This window comes from Paroedura picta, chromosome 9 (assembly GCF_049243985.1).
Source record: "Paroedura picta isolate Pp20150507F chromosome 9, Ppicta_v3.0, whole genome shotgun sequence".
Classification (NCBI taxonomy): Eukaryota; Metazoa; Chordata; class Lepidosauria; order Squamata; family Gekkonidae; genus Paroedura; species Paroedura picta.
Window position 1 is genome coordinate 28683205 of NC_135377.1, and position 8210 is coordinate 28691414.

The following is an 8210-nucleotide window of genomic DNA, read 5'->3' on the forward strand; positions in this document are numbered from 1 at the left end:
AACACTGAGGTTGGCATGGTTATCTATCTTCATTCTCATGCTCCAGTCTAATGGTTGTAATGTGTAGGATCATAGTCCTTTAAAACAGTGGTCCCCAACCACTGGGCTGCGGCCCGATGCCGGGCCGCAAAGACCCTGACACCGCAGTGACTACTCTGACTGTGAAAATTTTTTTCCTGATAGATATCTAGCCTATATCGTTGTACTTGTAGTTTAAACCCATTACTGTGTGCCCTTTCCTCTGCAGCCAATGGGAACAACATCCTGCCCTCCTCCAAATGACAACCTTTCAAATACTTAAAGAGGGCTATCATGTCCCCTCTCAACCTCCTTTTCTCCAGGCTGAACATTCCCAAGTCCCTCAACCTATCTTCATAGGGCTTGGCCCCTTGGCCCCAGATCATCCCTGTCGCTCTCCTCTGTACCCTTTCAATTTTATCTACGTCCTTCTTGAAGTGAGGCCTCCAGAACTGTACTCCAGGTGTGGTCTGACCAGTGCCGTATACAATGGGACTATGGCATCTTGTGATTTTGATGTGATGCCCCTGTTGATGCAGCCCAAAATGGCATTTGCCTTTTTTACTGCTGCATCACACTGCCTGCTCATGTTTAGTTTACAATCCACAAGTACCCCAAGGTCTCATTCACACACAGTGTTACCTAGAACAGTATCCCCCATCCAGTAGGTATGCTTTTTATTTTTCTGTCCCAGATGCAGAACTTTACACTTATCTTTATTAAATTGCATCTTGTTCTCATTTGTCCATTTTTCCATTGTGCTCAGATCTCGTTGAACTCTGTCTCTACCTTCCGGAGTATTTGCCAGTCCTCCCAATTTGGTGTCATGTGCAAACCTGATGAGCAGTCCCTCCAGGTGACCAGCAACATCTACATGGCCCCTGCTCCCTCCCTCCCAGAGATCCACCCATGCATTCTGCTCTGGACCTGTTTACATTATTATACTCTGTTACCTCTGTTATAGTTTAATGATATTATTATTATTAGTAGTAGTAGTAGTAGTACAAAAAACTAAGTTCCATGTACTGTTTTTTTTTTTTTGCATTCTATGTAAACTGCCCTGTGCCTCAGGGGAGGGTGGCATATAAATAAACAAACTAACAAACCAAATGAGAAAATTCCCAAGCCAATGAACAGTGTTGTGACTGGCTTAATTGGCAGGAATGTGATTAGATAATATCCCTTTCATAGGCAGAATCATTTCAAAAATGAAACTAGATAATGAGATACCATCAGATCAGTTATAAGCCTCTCTGAGACTCCTTCAGGTAGTGAAAAGTGGGGTACAACAAGTCTTTCTCCCAAATGTCAAAATTGTTTGGATTCAGAGTTTTACTATTTTGGGTATAGTTTAGATTGGAATGTGATTAGTAAATTTCTAAATGTACTCTCATGACTTCCATGGTTGAATCCACAACTGCCCCAGCCAATATTAAGAAAGCTTCTTGTCTTCCACCTTTTTCAGGCTTGGGCTTTTTTGAATAGTGTAATATTTCACATTTTGAAATAATTTTACCATGCAACCATTTTTTTTCCTGCAGAGTTCTTTCATCATGCATCAAAAGGACATATGAAAGTCAATGAAGACCATGTCCCAATAATACACCAAAGGATGACCTCATATTAAATCAAAACTTTGGTAAAATTAAATCATTTTATTTCATGTTTACTGAACTGCCATCTTTACACTGAAAAATATTATCCTGCAATTTCAGAGAGGTGAGAACAGGCAAATATTTCTAATGAGGCAGATCACATAAAGATGATCTACATGGATATCTATCAGTCTGCACTCTGACAGGAACATTTTATTGTTTCCCTCAAAGTATATGAAAAATGAAAATTGGTGGCTTCCATCCAGACCTTAATTTCAGGATGGAACACATCTGGCCACATCAGATCCATCCTGATCCTTCCCTAGCTTGGCTATTAAAATATATCTTTTCTCCCTTTCCTGTCCAGCCCTGATCCAAATTGCAATTCTATGTGTACTATACGTTTTAAAAATGGATGAAGATCTTCTTTTACCAATTTGTGTCTTTAGTTGGGACTGCTTCCTGGTGGTTCTCCCTGTTCAGCTAAAGGTTCCTTGGTTTGCCAAGGGTTATAATCATATAGCACAGGGACTTTCACTAAAGGAAACCTCTGTAGGTGTTGGAGCCTGTCATGATTACTGTTCTCACCCCCACCCTCGAAAATAGCAATCCTGTTCCTTTCAAATAACTGGGGTTATTTTTGATCTAAAGCCTGAATATTCTTTTCCGCTGACATAAGAGCTTTAGTGCATTGTTTGAACTTTTCATTTGATTGTTCTAGGCCTTCTTTTTTTCTTTTTTGCAATGTTGCTCATATTTCCTTATAAAGTTCACCCTCTGGAAGAAAAATCAAATCATTATTTGCAGTCAAATGCAGAAGTCATTACCAGTTCTTGCAGTAAGGAATCTGTTCACCCCTTGTCCTGCATATAGGCAAAAGATGAGTTCTTATATGAATGCATACAAACCTTCTCAACAGTTCCCTGGAAGTTCTATGACATAAGGTAAATAAAAGGTTGCAACTAGGGGAGTAGCAGACCCTGTTGACCTCTGAACCCCTCCTGTAGTATATGGGAGACCGATCCCAAGGTAGAGCATCACACCTCATCCTGTTACACCATTTCCCAATACTTAGATAAAGATTCACATATTAGAAACAGAGAGGCAGAAATCCCTACACACCCCCTCGGTAGCCTGCCACTACCCCAAAACAATAGGCCTAGGTAGCTGTAACCAAGAAAGGCACTGAGTGCGTGGTGCCCATTATACATCCAAGAATCAGACAAAGGTTAAAAAAATAATATTTATTAAGGTGTACACAAGATAGTTTACACTAGATAATGAAAGAATAGTAAAGGTATATCTCTATTTTTAATACTCAATACTCACAAGCAGGAGAATTATTGAAATCAATAATCAAAAGTCCATAGAGCATAGTCAAAGGTCCAAAGCACAAGTGGTCTGACCCACAAAGAATACAACAACTAAGAAAGTCAGGCATAGTTATAAGCACAGAATGGTCAGATCCCAAAAGTTAAGACAAACACATAAGCAACCTATGGATTTTCTCCCAAATGGGGCCCACCCAAAATGTTATATTAATTTAGCTGGAAGCCAATTAAACCCATAATAGCAAGATGACTGCTTCCTTTTAATACCCAACCAGAGACCATTGCTGAGATGTTAATAATCTGGCATGACTGCAGTATCTAGAAGGTCAGACTCTCAAACCAGAGATTAGAAAAGGATGGAAGAAATCCTTATCTTCAGTGAAGGCTGATATTCCAGGGAAGGCTGATGGTTACATATAAGCTCCAAGGAAAAACTGAGATTATTTCCACACAGAGGGATAAAACACGAGTGGCTTCCTGCTTGCAAACGCGGGATGATAAATCTTGCATTTGCAGCCCTTCTCACAGGGAGACCCCTCCTGCATTTTCCCTCTGCCCCATTGTGGTTTTTTGTCTCCTGACGAGGCTGCAAGGGAAAACAAGCCAAACGTCTCCCTCTGTTCCTCAATCACAGCACACAGCAGTTCTCTCATGGACTGAGACTTCCCCCCCCCAGTCCCCCAATTTTTTTTAAGGCACTTCCATGTTGCTATGCGGTAATGCCACAACACAGATGCATTTTTAATAAGAATCAATGCTACTGCATTGCAATGGAGAAACACCAGAACAATATATTTGAGTTGTAGCCCCTTTGGAATTGGTGTTCTTTTGCAGTTTCTTTCTGTCTGGGTGGATTTCTGAGATGCTGAACATGGTCTCTGGAGCCCAACAAGACATTTTGTGTTAATGATTGGCTTAAAAAAAAATTACTCGGAACAGAAAATGGAGAGGGGAGGGTGGGTGTGAGGGCAAGACAAAGATGCTGAGACTATTGCATGTCCTCCTCTTATCCCAGGTTGCTCACTGGTTGATCACCAATGGGACGTGCGATTTAGGGTGGTAAATCCAGTTATGGTGATTCCTGAAATCAAAAGTTAAAAATGGCCAAATTTCAGCACAGCTGCAGGACAGCCTCGGGATGCAGGCAACATCATGTGGAGGGGGCTCTAGAAACCACCAACATTTGAAGGCTGTCCAGGAACATATTACTTGGGCAGAAGTGGTCTGATACAATGCTAATTAGGATAAATTGTTTTAAAGGCACATGAGAGACTAGGCCCATAGAAATAGGCCAAAGCCTTAACTAGAGTTTTAATATAACCTAAAAATGTACAAGAGCCTCTTGTGGCGCAGAGTGGTAAGGCAGCTGTCTGAAAGCTTTGCCCATGCGGTTGGGAGTTCGATCCCAGCAGCCGGCTCAAGGTTGACTCAGCCTTCCATCCTTCCGAGGTCAGTAAAATGAGTACCCAGTTTGCTGGGGGGTAAACGGTCATGACTGGGGAAGGCACTGGCAAACCACCCCGTATTGAGTCTGCCATGAAAACGCTAGAGGGCGTCACCCCAAGGGTCAGACATGACCCGGTGCTTGCACAGGGGATACCTTTACCTTTACCTTTAAAAATGTACTTGCTGGTTTTTTACTACACTCCCCCTCTCCATTTGGCTTTAACCCACTCAAGCAAAGTTTCAGAACGCAATGTTTTTTAAAACTAATATAAACAAATGGTGGCCATTTTATTCACACGATGTAAAAGCATTAGTATTAACTGTTAACCTAAAACATTATAATGGTGGCAAATTTTCTAGTTGTAGCAGGACTAGTACACCTGAACCCTGGAGAGTGAAATAAAGTGGTAGGAAAGCTGACATAAGAAAGTGTTATGTCTTCTTAACCAGGCAAAGCTACTAATGTTCATGTTCACAGTCTGAAGGTCACTCTACAAATTAATGTTTATATAAATACGACAGTTGTTTACATAGCATTAAATTAACAAGGGAAACACATGGAATTTGGCTAATTTTATGATTTCCAGTGCTGTTGGCTGTGAGAAATTGCATGTAGCACATCTGTTAGAGGAATGTCTCCACATTTCTTAGAATAACGCCTTCTTTAAAAATCTGTTTTCGTGGATGGTTGGATTATCAGACAGCTTGAATACAGAAGTGATACAGAGCTGTTGGATAGGGGACAATGTTAGGGTTCTAAGAAACAGCAGCCAATCAGTATTCACATACTTTTGGGAAGACTTATAGGTGACCCAGTATATGATGCAAGTAGCCCTTTTGATACCCTTTGAGAAGGTAAAGGTAGAATGTAACTGTTAGAACTATTAAATATTATTTATTATTAATAAATAATGGGAAAATCTAGTGTCTCATTCCAATAGTCAACTGTGTTTCTTTAACAGGAGAACCATCCCCAAATGTAGATTGTAGACTCTTTCTTGGGGCTTCTGTAAGTTTGAATTCCATTGCCTTCATGCACAAGAGGCTCTTGCAAATATTACTCTAGGTATTATCCTGTTTTTACTGTGTTGACTTCAACCTTTGTAAGTCCCCTTACTACATTACTACAGTATGCCTTGCTTTAAGCAATTTGTTGTTCACATTTTTAAAAAAATCTGTAGTACTAGATGGTTCGTGTCTGATGAGTTTTTTTTCCTTTATTCTGTAACCCACCATAAGTCTTAACAAGAAAGTAAAGCTAAAAATAAAAAAAAGTAAATTGATGTCTGGAATAAATTAGCTGTGGTGTACATTATGTTGTAGTAGTATTTATCTGTCCCTTACTACCAACACTGTTGCCAGGTGGCTCAGATTCTGTATCTTAACTGGTGAGGCTGCTCCAGTATGCAAAGCAGGGGAGCTGCCCAACTATAGGAAAAAGAACGGTTCAAAGCAAGGTTACTGGAGCAAATATACTAGCTGTCCAGGCAGATAATTCAGGCCTAAGGTTGGTCTGAAGAGATGCTACACCCGCAAAAAGTTAGTCTGAGGAGATTTATTATTTTATTATTAATTATATTTCTATACCGCCCTCCTCGGAGGCTCAGGGCGGTTTACATTAAACATATAAATAATACATGGAATGTATGTTACAGCAGCACCTCCATGTACATACTATAGGCTTTTATACTAGTTCTGCAACTCCACCATAGTCTGGTGTACTAGTGGAGTTTACTGTGATCAGAATGGACTGGAAAGGAAGATTACCTGGTGCCAAGTGGAAGCTACAATTTGTTCTATGGACTTCAGAACAGGCTTACTATATATTTGTGGGGGGAGTTGAAGAAGAGTTGTTTTTATACACTACATTTTTTAACCTTAAAGGTAAAGGTAAAGGTATCCCCTGTGCAAGCACTGGGTCATATCTGACCATTGGGGTGACGCCCTCTAGCGTTTTTTAACCTTAAGGAGTCTCAAAGCAGCTTACAATCACATTCCCTTCCTCTCCCCACAAGAGGCACTTTTTGAAGTAGGTGATGCAAATTCATAGTGTTTGTTGTTTCTCTGCAGAGAAGGCAGAGTCAACAAGCGCTATGAATCCCAGCTGTGGCTCATGCAGACTCTGCGGTTGACCATATATCGTGCTCTCACTTGTCACAAATAACTTTAAAGAAGGGACATTGTGGGGCTTTACGCACCGGGATCTTTGTAGCAAATTGGTCACTGAATAAAAAATCGCCATTTAAAATAGTGGAATTCGTCGTTGTGCATACCTGCCTTTGTAGTGGAATCCAGTTGCGTTTTGTAGCGTTTCCCACAGGCTTCCGGTCTCGGCAGAAATCGCTAGAAAGGAAGCGCTATTGCCGAGCTCATCCCGCCCCTGGCCGTCAAGCAGCCAATGGGCAGCCGTTAGCATGCTCCCAAACAGCCCCTTTCCCTTTAAGAAAGGTTTTTTTAAAAAAAAACAGACCCATTGTAACGAATCTGTGTAGATTCGTTGCAACGGAGAGACCCATCCAGCTGCCTGGGGTGTTTGAGCTGTCGTTTGATCGTTGCCACGCTGCCTCCGAGTGACCCCCCCCCCCCCTCTCACGGGCCTGATTTTCGGCTGAATGACTGTGTAAAAAATAAAGTGACTGCTTAGTAGTGTGCTTAGTGACTGAAGTGTGCTTAGTGACTGAAGGGGAGGGACTGAAGCCGGGGAAGCCTCTGTTTGAGCTGTCATTTGATCGTTGCCACGCTGCCTCCGAGTGAACCCCCCCCCCCTCTCATGGGCCCGATTTTCGGCTGAATGACTGTGTAAAAAATAAAGTGACTGCTTAGTAGTGTGCTTAGTGACTGAAGTGTGCTTAGTGACTGAAGGGGAGGGACTGAAGCCAGGGAAGCCTCTAAACTGAAAGAGGCTCGCTGGTGCGTTATCCCCGCTCGCTCGGAGAAAAAAAAAATGGCGAACAGTTCGCCGGAAGTTTGGAGGACAGGCTCAGGAGGAGGGACTTTGAAGAAACCGCAACAATGTTAACGCACAGGTCTTTTTCGCTAGTGTTGCAGATTGGTTGCAGGAGTGTATCGCTTTCCGGAGGGTGAATCCACTTTTGGGGATTTCCCTGAAAGCGCTACAAGGAAGCGCTTTTTGCAGATTGGTTTCAGGTGTGTGGCAGATTGTCGACGACGTTGTGCAAAACAGCAAATCAGTAGCGTTTTCAATTGGCAACCATTGTGCTATTTTGAAGGCGTGCAAAAAGCCCCTGTGTCTAGAGGACATGATTATAGGAAATTTCAGCACAGTTTATAAGACTTTGTTCTGGAGGGAGGGGACATTAAGCTTCCCAATCACCATGTATATTTGAATTCAAAGGGCTCAAAAGAATGGAAGGGAAACTAGAGATCCAGCAGCATTATACCCTGGACTTCCATAGCATTTTGCACATACTTTATCTACCATCAGGATGCTGCAGATTTTATAAACCAAATTGTAAGGAGTTATAGCTGGAAGACTGAATATAAAGGGAGATGGAGAAGTGAATGTAGGCATACACACCAAGCCCCATAAGGCATGCTCTATGGTAAGGTTTTTTCAGTAAATACAGAATATTAGGCTAATAGTGTGAAGTGACCTTAGGATTTGAATTTTATGTAATCAGAAGAACTGGAAGAAGCTGGCTATGGACATTTGCAGTACAAATGTTCTGATGTTATTAATAATCTTGATAAAGGCGGAGATTGAAATAAGTTAAACCTGGTCTGTTGATGACATTTTAAACATCTTAAAATTGCTTTTATGTGTTTTCTTAAGGAAAGTAACTGAACTAAGACAAATGAA